Below are 19155 nucleotides of genomic sequence, written 5' to 3' on the forward strand. Positions count from 1 at the left end.
CAAGCTTCCCGAGGGGTCTTGTGGACAGCTTACACACAGGCCTTGGGGTGGTGACTGATCCTGGGGTAGTCACAAGATGTTTTCCATGGTCTAGACCATTCAAAGGACCTGTAAAATAATGCTACACTAATATTCTAGTTACCATTTAATCAACAAAACAACTATATATGATATTTTGCAGAACATGATACTAACAAAGGTGTTATCTTTATACATTCTTTCCTTTAAGGATGTGGTTAGGTTAATTGATCATCATTATGTATGATCATCATTTTACTGATAGCAAGGAGTCACAGGCCTCTAAGATGGAGTTCTTTCAGTCAAAATGGAGTCCAGATTTTATCTCTATTCTTTCTCACCATGACTGGCTTTATCAGTGTCAACAGGAAGGAAAAAAAAAATAGTCTGCAAAATAAAAGCAGGGGGAAAAAACAAACAAACAAAAAAACCTGAGGCATGCCCTGGCCAGGGGCACAGTGGATAGCAGGGTCCCCAAACTTTTTACACAGGGGGCCAGTTCACTGTCCCTCAGACCGTTGGAGGGCTGGACTATAAAAAAAAAACTATGAACAAATCCCTATGCACACTGCACATATCTTATTTTAAAGTAAAAAAACAAAACGGGAACAAATACAATATTTAAAATAAAGAACAAGTAAATTTAAATCAACAAACTGACCAGTATTTCAATGGGAACTATGCTCCTCTCACTGACCACCAATGAAAGAGGTGCCCCTTCCGGAAGTGCAGTGGGGGCCGGATAAATGGCCTCAGGGGGCTGCATGCGGCCTGCGGGCCGTAGTTTGGGGACCCCTGGTGGATAGAGTACCTTCATGGAGCACCAAGGTTGCTGGTTCAGTCTTGGAGTTGCCAGCTTGATTCCAGGGTCACTGATCCTGAGGTCACCAGCTCCATTCCAAGGGCCCTGGCTTGACTCAAGGTTGCCAGTTCGAGCCCCAGTCAGGTCTTGACCCCTAGGGTGACAGCTTCATCCTAAGAGCACTGGCTGGACCCCCAAGGTCACCGATTTGAGCCCCACGTGGGGCACTTATGAGAAGCAATCAAGGGCACAACTATGTTGAACAACATATTGATGCTTCTCTCACTCTCCGTTCCTCTTCCTTCCTCTCTCTCAAAAAACAAACAAACTAACAAACTGAGACATGGAATTGTTCCAAACCTTATTGCCTGCCTGGTTTATTCTGCATTTGAATTTCTGTTTAATAGTAATAGAAGGATTGCCTTTAGGGAAAGTTGTGAAAAAAATGATGTAAGTGGAGCCACTTCAAAGTATGGTTAGAGTTCCATCCCAGAGGCACTGCCTTGCAGGAACTCCTCAAACCTTTGGCGTATCTGAGCTGGGTAAGATGACCTTGGACTCGACCTAAAGCAGCGTTATATGCCAAACAATTGTTTCTAAAGCTAACAGGAAAACAGACATTCTGACTACGAGACTGAAAATTAAAGCCATACTTTAATGTATCATTAAAGAATCACTTATTGCCTGACCAGACGGTGGCGCAGTGGATAGAGCGTCGGACTGGGATGCAGAGGACCCAGGTTCGAGACCCCGAGGTAACCAGCTTGAGCACAGGTTCATCTGGTTTGAGCAAAAGCTCACCAGCTGGGACCCAAGGTCACTGGCTTGAGGAAGGGGTTACTCGGTCTGCTGAAGGCCCACAGTCAAGGCACATATGAGAAAGTAATCAATAAACAACTAAGGTGTCGCAACGAAAAACTGATGATTGATGCTTCTCATCTCTCTCAGTTCCTGTTGGTCTGTCCCTGTCTCTGAATATGTAAAAAAAAAAAAAAAAAAAAAAAAAAAAAGAATCACTTATCTTATTTGTACCTACAGAAATTCCTTCCTTGACTTATTAATACCAATAGAAATTCCTTCTTGTCCTGGCCAGATGGCTCCGTTGGTTAGAGCATCGTCCCAATACACAAAGGTTGTGGGTTTCGTCCCTGCTCAGGGCACATACAGATCGATGTTTTTGTTTCTCTCTCTCTTCCTTCTCTCTTTAAAATCAATAAATAAATTTTAAATTATTATTTTTTATTTATTTATTTTTCAGAGACAGAGAGAGAGAGGGATAGATAGGGACAGACAGGAACAGAGAGATGAGAAGCATCAATCATTAGTTTTTCGTTGCGTGTTGCCACATCTTAGTTGTTCATTAATTGCTTTCTCACATGTGCCTTGACTGCGGGCCTTCAGCAGACTGAGTAACCCCTTGCTCAAGCCAGCGACCTTGGGTCCAAGCTGATGAGCTTTTGCTCAAACCAGATGAGCCCATGCTCAAGCTGGCGACCTTGGGGTCTCGAACCTGGGTCTTCAGCATCCCAGTCCAACGTTCTATCCACTGCGCCACCACCTGGTCAGGCAATTTTAAATTTTTTAAAATAAATTCCTTCCTTCTGTTCATGTAATTATTCCCCTTCCCTTCCACATAAAAACCCTTAGCCTTCACTCCTAATCAGAACACTATTTGGGTTCCTACCTGAATCAGTGCTTCTCAAATAGATATTCTTTTGTTTTGTTTTAAGATTTTATTTATTGATTTTAGAGAGAGGTAAGAGAGAGTGAAAGGATGGGGGGAAGGAATGGGAAGTATCAACTTGCTTCTCATATGTGCCTTGACCAGGCAATCCCAGGGTCTCGAACTGGCAACCTCAGCATTCCAGGTCAGCACTTTATCTGCTGCACCACCACCGGTCAGGCAAATGGCTATTCTTTTGGATCTCAAATAAATGCTTGTTCTCTCACTTTGGCCTTTTATTTATAGGAAAACAAAGGGACCAGGGAAGATTTCAGCTTCAGTTTAGGACTTGAAGCAGAACTGAATTAAGAAACCTTCATGTGCATGTGCCCAGGGAGGCTTTTTTAAAAATCTGATGGGATCTGACCTGTAGTGGTGCAGTGAATAAACCACTGACCTGTAATGCTAAGGTCACCAATTCAAAACCCTGGGCTTGCCTGGTCAAGGCACATATGGGAGTTGATGCTTCCTGCTCCTCCCCCCTCTCTCTTTCTCTCTCTCTCTCTCTCCTCTCTAAAATGAAGAAATAAAAGTCTTTTTTTCTTTTTTTACAGAGACAGAGAGAGAGTCAGAGAGAGGGACAGACAGACAGACAGACAGGAACAGAGAGAGATGAGAAGCATCAATTACCAGTTTTTCTCCTGACCAGGCGGTGGCGCAGCGGATAGAGCATCGGACTGGGATACGGAGGACCCAGGTTCGAGACCCCGAGGTCTCCAGCTTTAGTGTGGGCTCATCCAGCTTGAGCATGGGCTCACCAGCTTGAGCACCAGATTGCTGGCTTGAGTGTGGGATCGTAGACATGACCTCATGGTTGCTGGATTGAGCCCAAAGGTTGCTGGCTTGAAGTCCAAGGTCGCTGGCTTGAGCAAAGGGTCACTCACTCTGCTGTAGCCCCCTTCCGCCCATCAAGGCACATATGAGAAAGCAATCAATGAACAACTAAGGAGCCACAATGAAGAATTAATGCTTCTCATCTCTCTCCTTTCCTGTCTGTCTGTCCTTATCTGTCCTTCTCTTTGACTCTCACTCTGTTTCTATAAAAAAAATAAAAAAAAAAGAAAGAAAAAATTCAATGGGCATGTTGTTCTTGATCCCAGGAGAGGACATGAGAGACTAGACTCAGCTTTTCTGTTATGTTTTCTGGGATCACATATGTAGAATATCAAGTAATCTGAGAAGGCTAATGTAAGGGACCTCTTCAGCCCCAAATTGTGTCCCCTCCCCATCTTTCAGTTGAATCAGTGCTAAAAGTGACACACTTTCACAAAATTAATTTCTTCCTTGTTCTGTCCTGCCCAAATTTTGTTACCTAGTCCTCTGGTGTGCATTAATAGCCTGGCCTATGGTGCGGCAGTGGATAAAGCATTGACCTGTAATTCTCAGGTCGCCAGTTTGAAACCCCAGGCTTGCACGTATGAGAGACAACTACTACGAGTTGATGCTTCCTGCTTCTCCTTTCCTTTCTCTCTCTCCTCTCTCTTAAAAAAAAAAAAAAAAAAAAAAAAAGAATACAGGAACAAATCAATGTTCCTCTCTCTTCCTCCTTCCTCTCTTGCTAAAGTCAATTTTAAAAAATAAACATTAAAAATAAATAAATAAAAGAGGCAATTTGAAGTACTGTGACCCTACCTTTCCAGATTAGAAAAGTATTCACTGTGGATAAATGAGATGATATATTTGAGAGGAGGACAGTTTATAAATAATGTTAGTCATTGTTAACAGTCACCTGAAACACAGCCTAAAGATTAAGACAGTGTTCCGTGGAGCCAGTTGGCCTGGGTTCAAACTCCTGTTTCTTCACAATTTAGCTGTGGGACCTTAGAAATGTTACTTGCCCTCTCCAAGCCTCAGTTTCCCCAACTGAAAAGTGAGGCTACCAAGGGTATCCACCTCAGCATGAGGGTAAAATGCACTTGGATGCAAAGCACTTAGTGCAGTGCCTGACCCTGTGTAAGCACCCAAGAACTCAGTACAATGGAACCCCAAACTGCGGTATTACCTCCTTCCACAGAGCGGGGACCCAGCAGCTTGGCTGGGCCCTCTTGAGAGAGCAGGGGAGGTAGAGGCTTGCCAGGCATCTGTCTTTCCACTCCGAGGCATGGCTGCGACTTCCTACATCTCCTCTGAAGAGGCAGCTCCTTTAAAAAAGGGCAAATGTCAGCTATGATGGGTTTCTGCTGTGCCAGCTTTAACCACCTCATCTTACAGTAGAGGGTTCGGCGGAATAAGCTTCTTCTTATCAATGGCTTCCTCTCAGTGGACCTCTGTGGACAGTGTCTAATAGTAGGGTTGGCTCATTTTCTGGAACCAAATAAACATTTGTTCCCACTAGCCCCGTGGTGACAGTGTCACTGTTAATGAGCTGCCACGCTGCCCGTTGCTGCCTGAGCCATTAGGGAAGCTCTGACAGAGTTCTGTTTATTGCCAGGGGAGGTATCGGAGGCAGCGAAAGCACAGCTGGGGCTGCCGGCCTCCAGCAGCGCATGCGGTACAGGAAGCCAGAGCAATCATTCTTAGACTTCAGAAGTGAGGAATAAATTCCAAGAGGAATAAAAGTGGGTGAGATAAAGGATTTGGAGGTCTCTGATTTAAAGTTGTTTTTCGGGTTTCTGAAATTCTGAATAAGTTAAGGTAATATTATAGTGCAATTGGAAGCACACTTCTTAAGGGGGCAGCAATTTGAGCAATGCCCTACTGAGGAGCAAGCTCTGGGTTGGCTTGCTTGTCAGAGATGGCACTCTGGTGGAAGCCTGTGCTTTCCGGTGCTCATAAATATGCATTGTAGGTGCTGAGGATTGACTGAGCCATTGGAGAGATCTTAGGAATGAATAGGGTCCACAGCAGTGCAACATGCACAGAATTTATGTTGTGACAAAACCCACTGGTCCCTTAACTAAACCAGCCTCTACAAACACTCTGAGATTGTGCACAGGCGGTTGGGTGGCAGAGAATGCTGAACTTACATGAACAGGAAATGGCTACAGAAATAGGTGCTTCTCAGAATCGCTAAGGCAGGTTGGACCATTCATCACATAGCATTTGTAGGTGCTGGTTTTATTTTATTTATTTTTTAGTGAGAGAGACAGAAAGAGAGAGAGAGAGAGAGAGAGAGAGAGAGAGAGAGAGAGAGAGATAGGGAACAGACAGACAGGAAGGGAGAAAGATGAGAAGCATCAACTCATAATTGTGCCACCTTAGTTGTTCATTGATTGCTTTCTCATATACCTTGACCGAGGGCGGGGATCCAGCCAAGCCAGTGACCCGTTGCTTAAGCCAGCGACCTCGGGCTTCAAGCCAGCGACCTTTGGGCTCAAGCCAGTGACCATGGGGTCATGTCTGATCCCTGGCTCAATCCAGAGACCCCACACTAAAGCTGGTAAGCCCACACTCAAGCCAAATGAATCTGCACTCAAGCCGGCGACCTCAGGGTTTCAAACCTGGGTCCTCTGCATCCCCGACTGGTGCTCTATCCGCTGTGCCACCACCTAGTCAGGTTGTAGGTGCTGGTTTTAGATGAGGATGTTTTTGTCTAAATGGATTGAGATTTGCAGGCAGGTGAATGTCCTAGTCAACCTCTTTGTGTAAACTAGTGGAAATCCAGTCAGGCAAACACAAGCCAAGGTAGAATTTAGTGGAAGGATATTAGAATATCCTGCTGTCCAGGAGGAGGCAGCACTGGACTCAGGAATGGCATGGCAGAAACCAGGTGCTTTTCTTCCTGCCCCCTGAGAGCTCTGTGAACTCTCACCTCTGCTCTGCACCTCTGATCGTTCTGCTTGGCACAGATCTCCGCAGCCTTGTGCCCACTCTGATGAGCAGTAAAAGAAAATCTAAAAGGTTAAATAAGTTTTTTTTTTAATTTATTAATTTTTAGAGAGAGGGGAGAAAGAGGGAGAGAGAGAGAAAGTGGGGGAACAAGCAGGAAGTATTAACTCATAGTAGTTGCTTCCTGTATGTGCCTTGACTCTGTGAGCCTAGAGTTTTAAGCTGGCACCCTCAGCATTCCAGGTCTACTCTTTATCCACTGAACTACCACAGGTCAGGTGGTGAAATAATGTTTTGTTTGTTTTTTGTGGCAGAGACAGAGAGAGAGAGAGGGAGGGACAAATAGGGACAGACAGACAGGAAGGGAGGGAGATGAGAAACAGCAATTCTTTGTTGCGGTTCCTTAGTTGTTCATTGATTGATTTCTCATATGTGCCTTGACCGGGGGGCTACAGCAGAGCGAGTAACCCCTTGCTCGAGCCAGCGCCCTTGGGCTCAAGCTGGTGAGCCTTGCTCAAACCAGATGAGCCTGTGCTCAAGCTGGTGACCTTGGGGTCTCGAACCTGGGTCCTCCACATCCCAGTCTGACGCTCTATCCATTGCGTCACCACCTGGTCAGGCTCAAATAATGTTTTATAAATAAGTAGATATAACTGAAAAAAAAAATGCCCTGGCCAGATAGCTCAGTTAGTTAGAGCACTGTCCTAAAGCACAGAGGTTGCTGGTTTGATTCCTGATCAGTGCACATACAGGAACAGATTGATGTTCCTGTCTCTCTCTTTCTCTTCCTCTCTTGCTAAAATGAATAAGTAAAAAATTTTTTAAAAATAGAAAAAAAAAACTAAGGAAAGGGGCCTCTGCCAACACAAACAAACAAAACGAAGAAGAAAGAAGAAGGAGAAGAAGGAAGAAGGAGAAGGAGGAAGAAGGAGAAGGAGGAGGAAGGAGAAGGAGGAGGAGGAGAAGGAGGAGGAGGAGGAGGAGGAGGAGGAGGAGAAGGAGGAGAAGGAGGAGAAGGAGGAGAAGGAGAAGAAGGAGAAGAAGGAGAAGGAGAAGAAGGAGAAGAAGGAGAAGAAGAAGAAGAAGAAGAAGAAGAAGAAGAAGAAGAAGAAGAAGAAGAACCCAGAGCTCAAGGAAAATGAAAAAAAGATTCAGATTTCCTCAGCATCAATTAGTACCACCAGGGCATGAGAAGAACAAAACGTCCAGGTCCCCCATTATAATAAGATGAGAGTGAAAGGGCCTGACCAGGCGGTGGTGCAGTGAATAGAGCATCAGGCTGGGATGCAGAAGACCCAGGTTCAAAACCCCGATGTTGCTGGCTTGAGCTCAGGCTCACCAGCTTGAGCACTGGATCGCTGGCTTGAGCGTGGGATCATAGACATGACCCCATGGTCGCTGGCTTGAAGCCCAAGGTCACTGGCTTGAGCCCAAGGTCGCTGCCTTGAGCAAGGGGTCACTCACTGTACCCCAGGTCAAGGCACATACAAGAAAGCAATCAATGAACAGCTAAGGAGCCACAACATAGAATTGATGCTTCTCATCTCTCTCTCCCTTCCTGTCTGTCTGTCCCTCTTTCTGTCTCTATCACACACAAAAAAATGAGAATGGAAGGAAACAGGACTGTCAGACAACCCTGAGCGAGGGGCCAGGCAGGAACCTGAGTGGAGCAAGAGGGAGCAGAAAGAGGAGTGCTTTTTATACTGTATAAATATCAAAACAACACCTATGTGCTTGAGAACTTTTTGATTTTTGTTCTGCTGACTGCAGTCTAGGCAATGCAGGTAATACATCAGACATATCCTTGTAGCCTCACCTGTTCTTCTAGTTTGCATTGCTACCTCGAGAAAGATAGCCTAAAAAAGGTAAAAAAAAATACCCTATAATGCATGACCTGTGGTGGCGCAGTGGATAGAGCGTCAGCTGGAATGCTAAGGTTGCTGGTTTGAAACCCTGTGCTTGCCTGGTCAAGGCACATACAACAAGAAATCAATGAATAACTAAAGTGAGGCAATTATGAGTTGTTATTTCTCATTCCCTTGTCCTCTCCTTTCTCTGTAAAATCAATAAATAAAATCTTTAAAAAAAATAAAAGAAAGAAAGAAAATTATCTTGTAAGAATCTTCATTGTAAGATTTAGTCCAAAGGTCATTAGGTGAGACTAAGGGACGTAGACATCCATGTACTGGGGGTTTCAGCGGCCTGGCTTCGTGTCAGAAACTGATGGGGTAGGGAGGCCACTGACACAGGCTCACTTGCTAAATAATATTTCACCTAATTCATGGTTTTGTAACAACTTGTTTTGAGACTTAGAAAAGAACACCTTTAAGTGTGTCAAACTAATACATTCATAATTTTATTTATTTATTTATTTATTTATTTATTTATTTACAGAGACAAGAGAGAGAAACAGAGAGAGGGACAGATAGGGACAGACAGACAGGAAGGGAGAGAGATGAGAAGCATCAGTTTTTTGTTGTATCACCTGATTGCTTTCTCGTATGTGCCTTGTGGGGGAGGGGGGCAGGTTATAGCAGAGTGAGTGATCCCTTGCTCAAGCCAGTGACCTTGGGCTTCAAGCCAGTGACCTTTGGGCTCAAGTCAGCAACCATGGGGTCATGTCTATGATCCCACACTCTAGCCAGAGACCTGGCACTCAAGCTGGTGAGCCCATGCTCAAGCTGGGTGGGACCTTAGGGTTTAAAGCCTGGGTCCTCTGCATTTCAGCCTGACGTCTATCCACTGCACCACTGACTGATCAAGCTTAATTTTATTTATTTATAAAAACTTTATTTATTTTAGAGGGGAAAGAGAGAGTAAAGGGGAGAGGAGTAGGAAGCATCAACTCCCATATTTGCCTTGACCAGGCAAGCCAGGGGTTTCTAACTGGCAACCTAAGCATTCCAGGTCAACGCTTTATCCACTGCACCACCACAGGTCAGGCTAGTTTCCTGGTTTTAATGTTTGTATTGAGTTATGTAGGAGAATGTCTTTCTTGGTAAGAATTATATTTTAAAGAATTATATATTAAAGTGTTTAAGCATGATGGGGCATCATTTTGGTCCCTTATTTCCAAATGATTCAGGAAAGAAGCAGTTCTTTGTTCTAGTCTTGCAAATTTCTTCATGTTTAAAATTACTTCTAACTTACAAAATTATCTAGACAAAAAAATGAAAATAGCCCTGGCCGCATAGCTTGGTTGGTTAGAGCGTCACCCGATATGCCAAGGTTTGCAGGTTTGATCCTTGGTCAAGGCAGATAAAAGAATCAACCAATGAATGCATAAAGAAGTGGAACAATGAACTGATGTTTCTCTTTTTCTAAAATCAATAAATTAAACTGCATACAAGTATAAAATAATAAAAAATGCTCACTCAATCCAAAAGAAGGCAAAAAAGGAGAGAAAAGTGAACATAACACATATTGAACAAGAAGATAGCATATAATGACATAATGGATTTTAATCCAAATAGATCAGAATCTACATGGACCGTATGTGGACTGAGCACTTCAGTTAAAAGACAGATTATCGGACTGAATAAAACCAAACCAAACCAAGCCAAGCCAAACCTAACTACCTGCAATGTATAAGAGACGCATCTAAAAATGTAAGGATACAAAATGCTTGAGAGGCAAGGGCAAGTAAAAATACATGTTGCCTGACCAGGCGGTGGCGCAGTGGATAGAGCATTGGACTGGAATGCAGAAGGACCCAGGTTTGAGACCCCGAGGTCGCCAGCTTGAGCGCGGGCTCATCTGGCTTGCGCAAAAGGCTCACCAGCTTGGACCCAAGGTCGCTGGCTTGAGCAAGGGATTGCTGTTTGCTAAAGGGCCGTGGTCAAGGCAAATATGAGAAAGCAATCAATGAACAGCTAAGGTGTTGCAACGAAAAACTGATAATTGATGCATCTCATCTCTCTCCGTTCCCGTCTGTCTGTCCCTATCTATCCTTCTCTCTCTATAAAAAAAAAAAAAAAAAAAAAAAAGTAAATAAATAAAAATAAAATTTTTAAAAAAAATACGTGTTAACTAGAAAAGATGGTTGTGTGGCTGTGTTAGTATTAAACAACATAGATTTTTTAAAAATTATATTTTATTTATTTATTTTAGAGACAGAGGTGAGAGAGAGAGAGTAAGAGCGAAGGGGGGAGGAGAGAAGCAGGAAGCATCAACTCCCACATGTGCCTTGACCAGGCAAGCCCGGGGCCTTGAACCAGCGACCTCAGCGTCCCAGGTCAACACTCTATCCACTGCACCACCACAGGTCAGGCTTCTTTTTTTTTTTTTTACAGAGACAGAGAGTTAGTCAGAGAGAGGGATAGACAGGAATGGAGAGAGAGATGAGAAGCATCAATCATTAGTTTTTCATTGCGCGTTGTAACACCTTAGTTGTTCATTGATTGCTTTCTCATATGTGCCTTGACTGCGGGCCTTCAGCAGACCGAGTAACCCCTTGCTGGAGCCAGCGACCTTGGGTTCAAGCTGGTGGGATTTTTGCTCAAACCAGATGAGCCCGCGCTCAAGTTGGCGACCTCGGACTCTCGAACCTGGGTCCTCTGCATCCCAGTCCGACGCTCTATCCACTGCGCCACCTCCTGGTCAGGCTAAACAACACAGATTTTAAGGCAAAAGGCAAAACTAGGAATAAAATAGTAACTTCAGAATGATTACAGGTTCCATTTACCAGGTGATATGATAAATCGACCTTTGAATGCATCTAATAACTATGGCTTAAAATATATAAAACAAAAATTGACAGGACTACAATGAGATACTGAAAAATCCATAATAATGGGCTATTTTAACATGTCTCTCAATATTGATATGACAAGCAGAAAAAAGATCAGGAAGCGATGGAAGATTTGAACAACATGATAAGTGAGCTTAATTTAACGGACCTATCAATATATATTGTACAATACTCCAATAACTGTAGGATTCATATTCTTTTCAAAATAATATTTATAAAATTTGGATATAATACTGTACTATAAAGCAATTCTTGATACATTTCAAATGATTGAAATAATAGAATGTTTTTTACTTAAAAAAAAATTTTTATTTATTCATTTTAGAGAGGAGAGAGAGAGAGAGAGAAGGGGAAAGGAGCAGGAAGCATCAACTCCCATATGTGCCTTGACCAGCCAAGCCCAGTGTTTTGAACCAGCGACCTCAGCATTCCAGGTTGACGCTTTATCCGCTGAGCCACCACAGGTCAGGCTAGAGTATATGTTTTGTGATCACAATGTAATTATGTCAGAAATCAATAACAAAGAGATAAATAGAAAGTAAATCTCCTTGTGTATGCAAATTGTATTAGTCAGCTTTAGTTAGGTTGTCATGCAAATAAACAATCTCAGACTCTCCTTGACTTACAATATATGTATTTCTCATTTGTGTTAATATTGTCACTGTTGCAGCTGTACTCCAAGCTAGGTCTCCTTTCTGTGTCTTTTTATTCTGGGATCCAGGCTGATGGAACAACTCCCATGTGGGATATGTCATTCTCACGGCAGAAGGCACTGCAGAGTAAGACCTAGCCAAACCACACAATTACGTTTGAAGCTCTGCACCAATACATCATACATTTATCTGCTCAGTAGTCCATTGGCCCAAGAGAACCACATGGTCAAATCCAAACTCAATGGCATATATTATCCTACAGGTTAGAAGGCAGTAAATAACTAAAAAAAAAAAAAAGATATCTATGACTTAAATCAAGAAATAGCTTTTGGGGCCCTGGCCGGTTGGCTCAGCAGTAGAGCGTCGGCCTGGCGTGCGGGGGACCTGGGTTCGATTCCCGGCCAGGGCACATAGGAGAAGCGCCCATTTGCTTCTCCACCCACCCCATCCTTCCTCTCTGTCTCTCTCTTCCCCTCCGCAGCCAAGGCTTCATTGGAGCAAAGATGGCCCGGGCGCTGGCGATGGCTCCATGGCCTCTGCCTCAGGCGCTAGAATGGCTCTGGTTGCAACAGAGCGACGCCTGGGATGGGCAGAGCATCGCCCCCTGGTGGGTGTGCCAGGTGGATCCTGGTCGGGCACATGCGGGAGTCTGTCTGACTGCCTCCCTGTTTCTGGCTTTGGAAAAATACAAAAACAAAAACAAAAACAAAACAAAACAAAAAAAGAAATAGCTTTTGCCTGACCAGGCAGTGGCGCAGCGATAGAGCATTGGATTGGGATGCAGAAGACCCAGGTTCGAGGCCTTGACATTGTTAGCTTGAGTGCAGGCTTATCTGGTTTGACGAAGGCTCACCAGCTTGAGCCCAAGGTTGCTGGCTTGAGCAAGGGGTCATTTGGTCTGCTGTAGCCATCACCCAGTCAAGGCACATATGAGAAAGCAATCAGTGAACAACTAAGGTGCCGCAACAAAGAATTGATGCTTCTTATCTTTCTCCCTTCCTGTCTGTCTGTCCCTCTCTTTGTCTCTCTGTCACACACACACACACACACACACAAATATTTTTTGCCTGACCAAGCAATGGTACAGTGGATAGAGCATTGGCTTGGGATACAGAGGACCCAGGTTCAAAACCCCAAGGTCACTGGCTTGAGCGCAGGCTCATCTGGCTTGAGTGCAAGCTCACCAGCATGAGTGTGGGGTCACCAGATTGAGCATGGGGTCATGGACATGACCCCATAGTCACTGGCTTGAGCCCAAAGTTCACTGGCTTGAAGTACAAGGTCACTGGCCTGAGCCCAAGGTTGCTGACTTGAGCAAGGGATCACTCGCTCTGCTGTAGCCCCTCATTCAAGGCACATATGAGAAAGCAATCAATGAACAACTAAGGCACCTCAACAAAGAATTGATGCTTCTCGCCTGACCAGGCGGTGGCACAGTGGATAGAGCGTCGGACTGGGATGTAGAGGACCCAGGTTCGAGACCCCAAGGTTGTCAGCTTGAGCACGGACTCATTTGGTTAGAGCAAGAAGCCCACCAGCTTGAACCCAAAGTCACTGGCTCCAGCAAGGGGTTACTCGGTCTGCTGAAGGCCCGCGGTCAAGGCACATGTGAGAAAGCAATCAATCAACAACTAAGGTGTCACAATGTGCACGAAAACTAATGATTGATGCTTCTCATCTCTCTCCGTTCCTGTCTGTCTGTCCCTGTCTATCCCTCTCTCTGACTCACTCTCTGTCTCTGTAAAAAAAAAAAAAAAAAAAAAATTAATGCTTCTTATCTTTCTCCCTTCCTGTCTGTCTGTCTCTGTCTTTCCTTCTCTCTCTCTCTCTCTCTCTCTCTCTCTCTCTTTTTACAGAGACAGAGAGTCAGAGAGAGGGATAGATAGGGACAGACAGACAGGATCAGAGAGAGATGAGAGGCATCAATCATCAGTGTTTTTTTTGGTTTTTTTTTCAATCATCAGTTTTTTGTTGTGACACCTTAGTTGTTCATTGATTGCTTTCTCATATGTGCCTTGATTGTGGGCCTTCAGCAGACCGAGTAACCCCTTGCTCGAGCCAGCGACCTTGGGTCTAAGTGGGTGAGCTTTTCCTCCTTTTTTTTTCTCAAGCCAGATGAGCCTGCGCTCAAGCTGGCAACCTTGAGGTCTCGAACCTGGATCTTCCGCATACCAGTCCAACGCTCTATCCACTGCGCCACTGCCTGATCAGGCTCCTTCTCTTTCTCTTGCTAAAACAAAACAAAAAAAACTTTCTAGCCCTTGTCGGATAGCTTGGTTGGTTAGTGCATCATCTCAAAGCACAGAGGTTGGTGGTTAGACCCCCCCATTCAAGGCACATACAGGAACAGACTGATGTTTCTGTCTCTCTCTCCCCTCTTTTCTCTCTCACAGAAATTAATAAATAAAAATAAAAACAAATCTTTCTAAGTAACCTATGGGTCAAGGAAGAAATCACAATGGACACTGGATTAAAAAGTTGAATTAATAATTAAAAAACCCAATGTATTAAAACCCTAGGATGCAGCTAAAGCAGTTCTCACAGGAAATTTTATACCTAAATACCTATGTTAAAAATAAAGGAAGATTGAAAGGTAATGGGGTAAACATTCATCTCAAGAAGTAAGAAAAAGAACTACTCACCTGACCAGGTAGTGGTGCAGTGGATAGAGCATCGGCCTGGGACACTGAGGAGCCATATTTGAAACCCTGAGTTTGCTAGCTTGAGCTTGGGCTCATCCACCTTGAGTGCAGGCTCACCAGCATAAATGTAGGGTCACCGGCTTGAGCATGGGATCATAGACATGACTCCATGGTCACTGATTTGAGCCCAAAAGTTGCTGGCTTGAGCTCAAGGTCACTGGCTTGAGGAAGGTGTCACTGGCTTGGCTGGAGCCCCCCAGTCAAGGCACATATGAGAAGTAATCAATGAACAGCTAAGATATCGCAACTAGTTGATGCTTCTCATCTCTCTCCCTTCCTGTCTGTCTGTCCCTATCTGTTCCCCTCTCTGTCACTTAAAAAACACACAAAAGAAGTACTCTATAGTGGCTGTGTCTTAGGAGGGTGCCAGGTAGCTGGTGGAGAGAATATACAGAATATATCACTGTATATTCATTTTATCTTTTAAATTTTATACCATATGTACTTTTGTTTTTAGGAAAACACAGTATTGAGTATGGCTTGTAATGCATCCATTTCTTGAAAACATTTTGCTTAAGGGGCTTGAAGGGAAAAAGAGAAAGAGCAAAAATAGACTAGAGAAAGGACACAAAACCATTTCACAGAACAGAAAAAGATTAAATGATGTTGAGAAACTACAACATACAACTCTATGAAAGCAAATTTGAAATCCTAGAGAAAACTGATTATTTCTTATTAAAATACAAACTATCTTTTTTTTTTTTAAAGATTTTATTTATTCATTATAGAGAGGGGAGAGAGAGAGAGAAGGGGGAAGAGCAAGAAGCATCAACTCCCATATGTGCCTTGACCAGGCAAGCCCAGGGTTTTGAACCGGCAACGTCAGCGTTTCCAGGTTGACGCTTTATCCACTGCGCCACCACAGGTCACAAACTATCTTTTTTTAGATAAGGGCAAATATTTAGAAAGAGGGACAAGTACATGGTAACAGAAAATGATCTGATTTTGGCTGATGGGTGCACAACACAATCAACAGTTCAAATGTTACAGAAATGTTTACCTGAAACCTGTGTACTCTAATTGATCAATGTCACCCATTAATTTAATTTCTAAATAGCAACAATGAAAAAGAAATAGAAACTACTGAATTTGACCCAAGAAGAAATGAAAAACCAGAATAGATTACTTACCATAGAAAAAAATCAGAAAGTTGATTCAAAATCTACTGCTACAAAAGAAATCCAGGTAGATTCAAAGAGGGATTTTATCTAACCTTTGAAGAATGGATGATTCTGAAGTTATTTAAAATATTCCAAGCTGCCTGGCCTGTGGTGTCACGGTGGATAAAGCATCCACCCGGAATGCTGAGGTTGCCGGTTCAAAACCCTGGGCTTTGCCTGGTCAAGGCACATATGAGAAGCAGCTACTATGAGTTGATACTTTCTGCTTCTCCTCTCTCTCCTTCTGTCTCTCCCTCTCTTTCCTCTCTCTAAAAAAAAATCAATAAATTAAAAAAAAATTTTAAAGAAAATAAAATATTCCAAGCTACAGAGAAAAAAATCAAAATCTTCCAGTTTCTTTTACAAAGCCAAAACTGATAAAAGTAGTACAAAAATAGAATTAAAGACCAATCTCACTAATGAATATATATTTGAAGAAATTCTAAATAAAATACCAGCAAAAAAACTTTAGCAAAGAGAGCCTGACAATATATCAAACACACATACGCACAGGACAAAAACAACAGAACACCTAGCAAACCCCGCCCCCTCCACATACCAGCCCTAGAAAGGCCATGTTGAAGTGATTCAGTATCAGGACATTTCTCAAGAAAATACATGATTAAAATAATGAAGAAAAGCCTATGATCATCATACTAGAAGCTAAAACTGCATTTGATAAAATTCATCTCATTTCTAATAAAAACTAGTAATAAAATGAAACAAATATGTCAAAAGCTATTTACTGAGAATCAGTGGCATGTATTATCCCTACATGGTGAAACATAAACATAATTTTCATTAAGATCACCACAGTGGAAAACAAGAGAAATGCTATCCTTTTTTCTCTAATGATATGATGATTACATACTTAGAAAAACTGAGAGACTCTATTAAAATAAATAAATAAATAAATAAATAAATAAATAAATAAACGGTACCAGATTAATAGAATAATTGGGTAGTAGAGAGTGGATTTTTAAAACATACAAAGATCAAGCCCTGGCTGGATAGCTCAGTTGGTTGGAGCGTTGTCCCGGAGCGCTAGGGTTGCTGGTTTGATCCCTGATCGAGGCACATGCAGGAGCAGATTGATGTTCCTGTCTCTCTTCTTTCCTCTCTCTTTAAAGTTAATAAATAAAATCTTAAAATATATATATTAAAATCATTAAATTTTCTCTATAAGCCCAGGCCAGGTAGCTCAGTTGCTTAGAGTATTGATTCAATACTCAAAGGTTGTGGGTTCGATCCCCAGTCAGGACACATACAAGAAACAACCAATGAGTGCATAAATAAGTAGAAAACCAAATTGATGTTTCTCTATCTCTCTCCTAAAAAATCTTTTTTCTTGATTTTTAGAAAGGAGAAGAGAGAGAGAGAGATAGAAACATCAATCTATTTCTGTATGTGCCCTGACCAGGGATCAAACTGGCAACCAACCCTTGCTTATTGGGACAGCACTTCAACCAACTTAGTTAGCTAGCCAAGGCTAAATTTTTAAAAATTAAAGAAAAATAGGATTTTACCTGACCTGTTTTGGCACAGCGGATAGGGCGTCAACCTGGAACGCTGAGGTTGCTGGTTCAAAGCCCTGGGCTTGCCTGGTCAAGGCACATACAAGAAGCAACTACAAAATGATGCTTCCCGTTTCTCCCTCATCCCTTTCTCTCTCTCCTCCTTTCTCTAAAATCAATAAATAATGCCCTGGCCAGATAGCTTGGTTGGTTAGAGCATTGTCCCGAAATGCAGAGGTTGCTGATTCAATTACTGGTTGGGGCACATGTAGGAACGGATTGATGTTTCTGTCTCTCTCTCCCTCTCTCCCTTCCTCGCTCTTGAATCAATAAAATAAACATTAAATTAAATAAATACATACATAAATAAAATCTTTAAAAAATGTCGATCCTCCACAAAATAATACAGACATTTAATGTTATTCCACTTAGGGTGCTCATAGGCTTTTTCTTAATTAAATAAAATAATTTTAAACTTATATCATGGAAAAAAGAAGATCAGATATCATAACTTACTAGTATCTATCAGTACACAGGACAGTGGAGCTGACCTGAGTATTCAGAATCGGTACACAGGAGAGGTTAGTAATTAAGGAGGTGTTTGAATTCAGTAGATAAAGGATGAACTACGTTTCAAATGATTTTGGTTCAGTGGTTATGCTACCTGATGAAAGTCAATTTGAACTCCTATCTTACTTTATACACCCAAATTCCAGATGGAAAAAAAGACAAATGTTAAAAATAAAAAGTATTTTGGCCCTGGCCAGTTGGCTCAGCGGTAGAGTGTCGGCCTGGCATGCGGGGGACCCAGGTTCGATTCCCGGCCAGGGCACATAGGAGAAGCGCACATTTGCTTCTCCACCCCCCACCCCCCCTCCTTCCTCTCTGTCTCTCTCTTCCCCTCCCGCAGCCAAGGCTCCATTGGAGCAAGGATGGCCCGGGCGCTGGGGATGGCTCCTTGGCCTCTGCCCCAGGTGCTAGAGTGGCTCTGGTCGTGGCAGAGCGATGCCCCGGAGGGGCAGAGCATCGCCCCCTGGTGGGCAGACCGTTGCCCCTGGTGGGCGTGCCGGGTGGATCCCGGTCGGGCGCATGCGGGAGTCTGTCTGACTGTCTCTCCCTATTTCCAGCTTCAGAAAAATACAAAAAAAAAAAAAAAAAGTATTTTACAAAATAATTTAAGAGGCTACATGTATTTTCTAAGGATCAAGAAGATATTTTTAACCAAAACTAGGAGCCCAGAGTTATAAAAGAAAATATAGTTCTTTCCTCCACCTTGGAACCCGTGGAGGCTGCTGGGAGCAAAGACTTCTATAACAACAAATATGTCCAGAATTCTGTGGTTCAAGGCCATTTTTGTCGGCTATAAACATGGTGTCTGGAGCCTGAGAAAGCACATAGCTCTTTACTAAATTAAAGGTGTTTATGCTTAAGATGAAGCTGAATTCTATCTAGGAAAGAGATGTGCTTATGTGTACAAGTAAAGAACAACACAGTGACTCCTGGCGGCAAACCAAACAAAACCAGAGTCATCTGGGGAAAGGTAGCTCATGCTCATGGAAACTGGCCTGGTTCGTGCTAAGTTAAATTCTGGAGCAATCTTCCTGCTAAGGCCATTGGACGCAGGGTCTGTGTAATGCTATCTTCCTCAAGGATGTAACTTATTGAAAAGTAAATAAATAAAAGATAAACATATGACTAGATAAAATATTTTGTTTGTATTATAAATGGTACCATAAATAAACTTCATGGGCAAATCAGAGGCAGTATCTGTAATATAGATTGTGGTCAAAGACTTAATGTCTATAAACTTAATTTTAGAAATTTCAGCTCTTATAACTGGACAAGAAAAACACTAAATAATAAAATAGAAAAATGGGCAACAGATCTGAAGAGAAAATTCACAGAAGAACAAGTCAAAATATCCAATTGCTATATATATATTAAAAGGTGCTCAGATTTCTAACTGGTCAGAAAAAGGCCATTGCTAGTTCCTCCCCATGAAGGAGAAAAGGTTGGGCCCTTCCTCCGTACTAAATAGAGTCAGGATGCTAGGTTTCGCAAGCCA

The 19155-nt window shown here is 42.8% G+C and overlaps 1 pseudogene; it reads left to right on the forward strand.

The window, feature by feature from the left end:
• The first annotated feature begins 18412 nt into the window (after positions 1 to 18412).
• LOC136376538 (large ribosomal subunit protein eL33 pseudogene) lies at positions 18413 to 18747 on the forward strand (annotated as a pseudogene).
• Positions 18748 to 19155: the final 408 nt, after the last annotated feature.

The sequence above is a fragment of the Saccopteryx leptura genome, chromosome 6 (genome assembly GCF_036850995.1).
Source record: "Saccopteryx leptura isolate mSacLep1 chromosome 6, mSacLep1_pri_phased_curated, whole genome shotgun sequence".
NCBI lineage: Eukaryota > Metazoa > Chordata > Mammalia > Chiroptera > Emballonuridae > Saccopteryx > Saccopteryx leptura.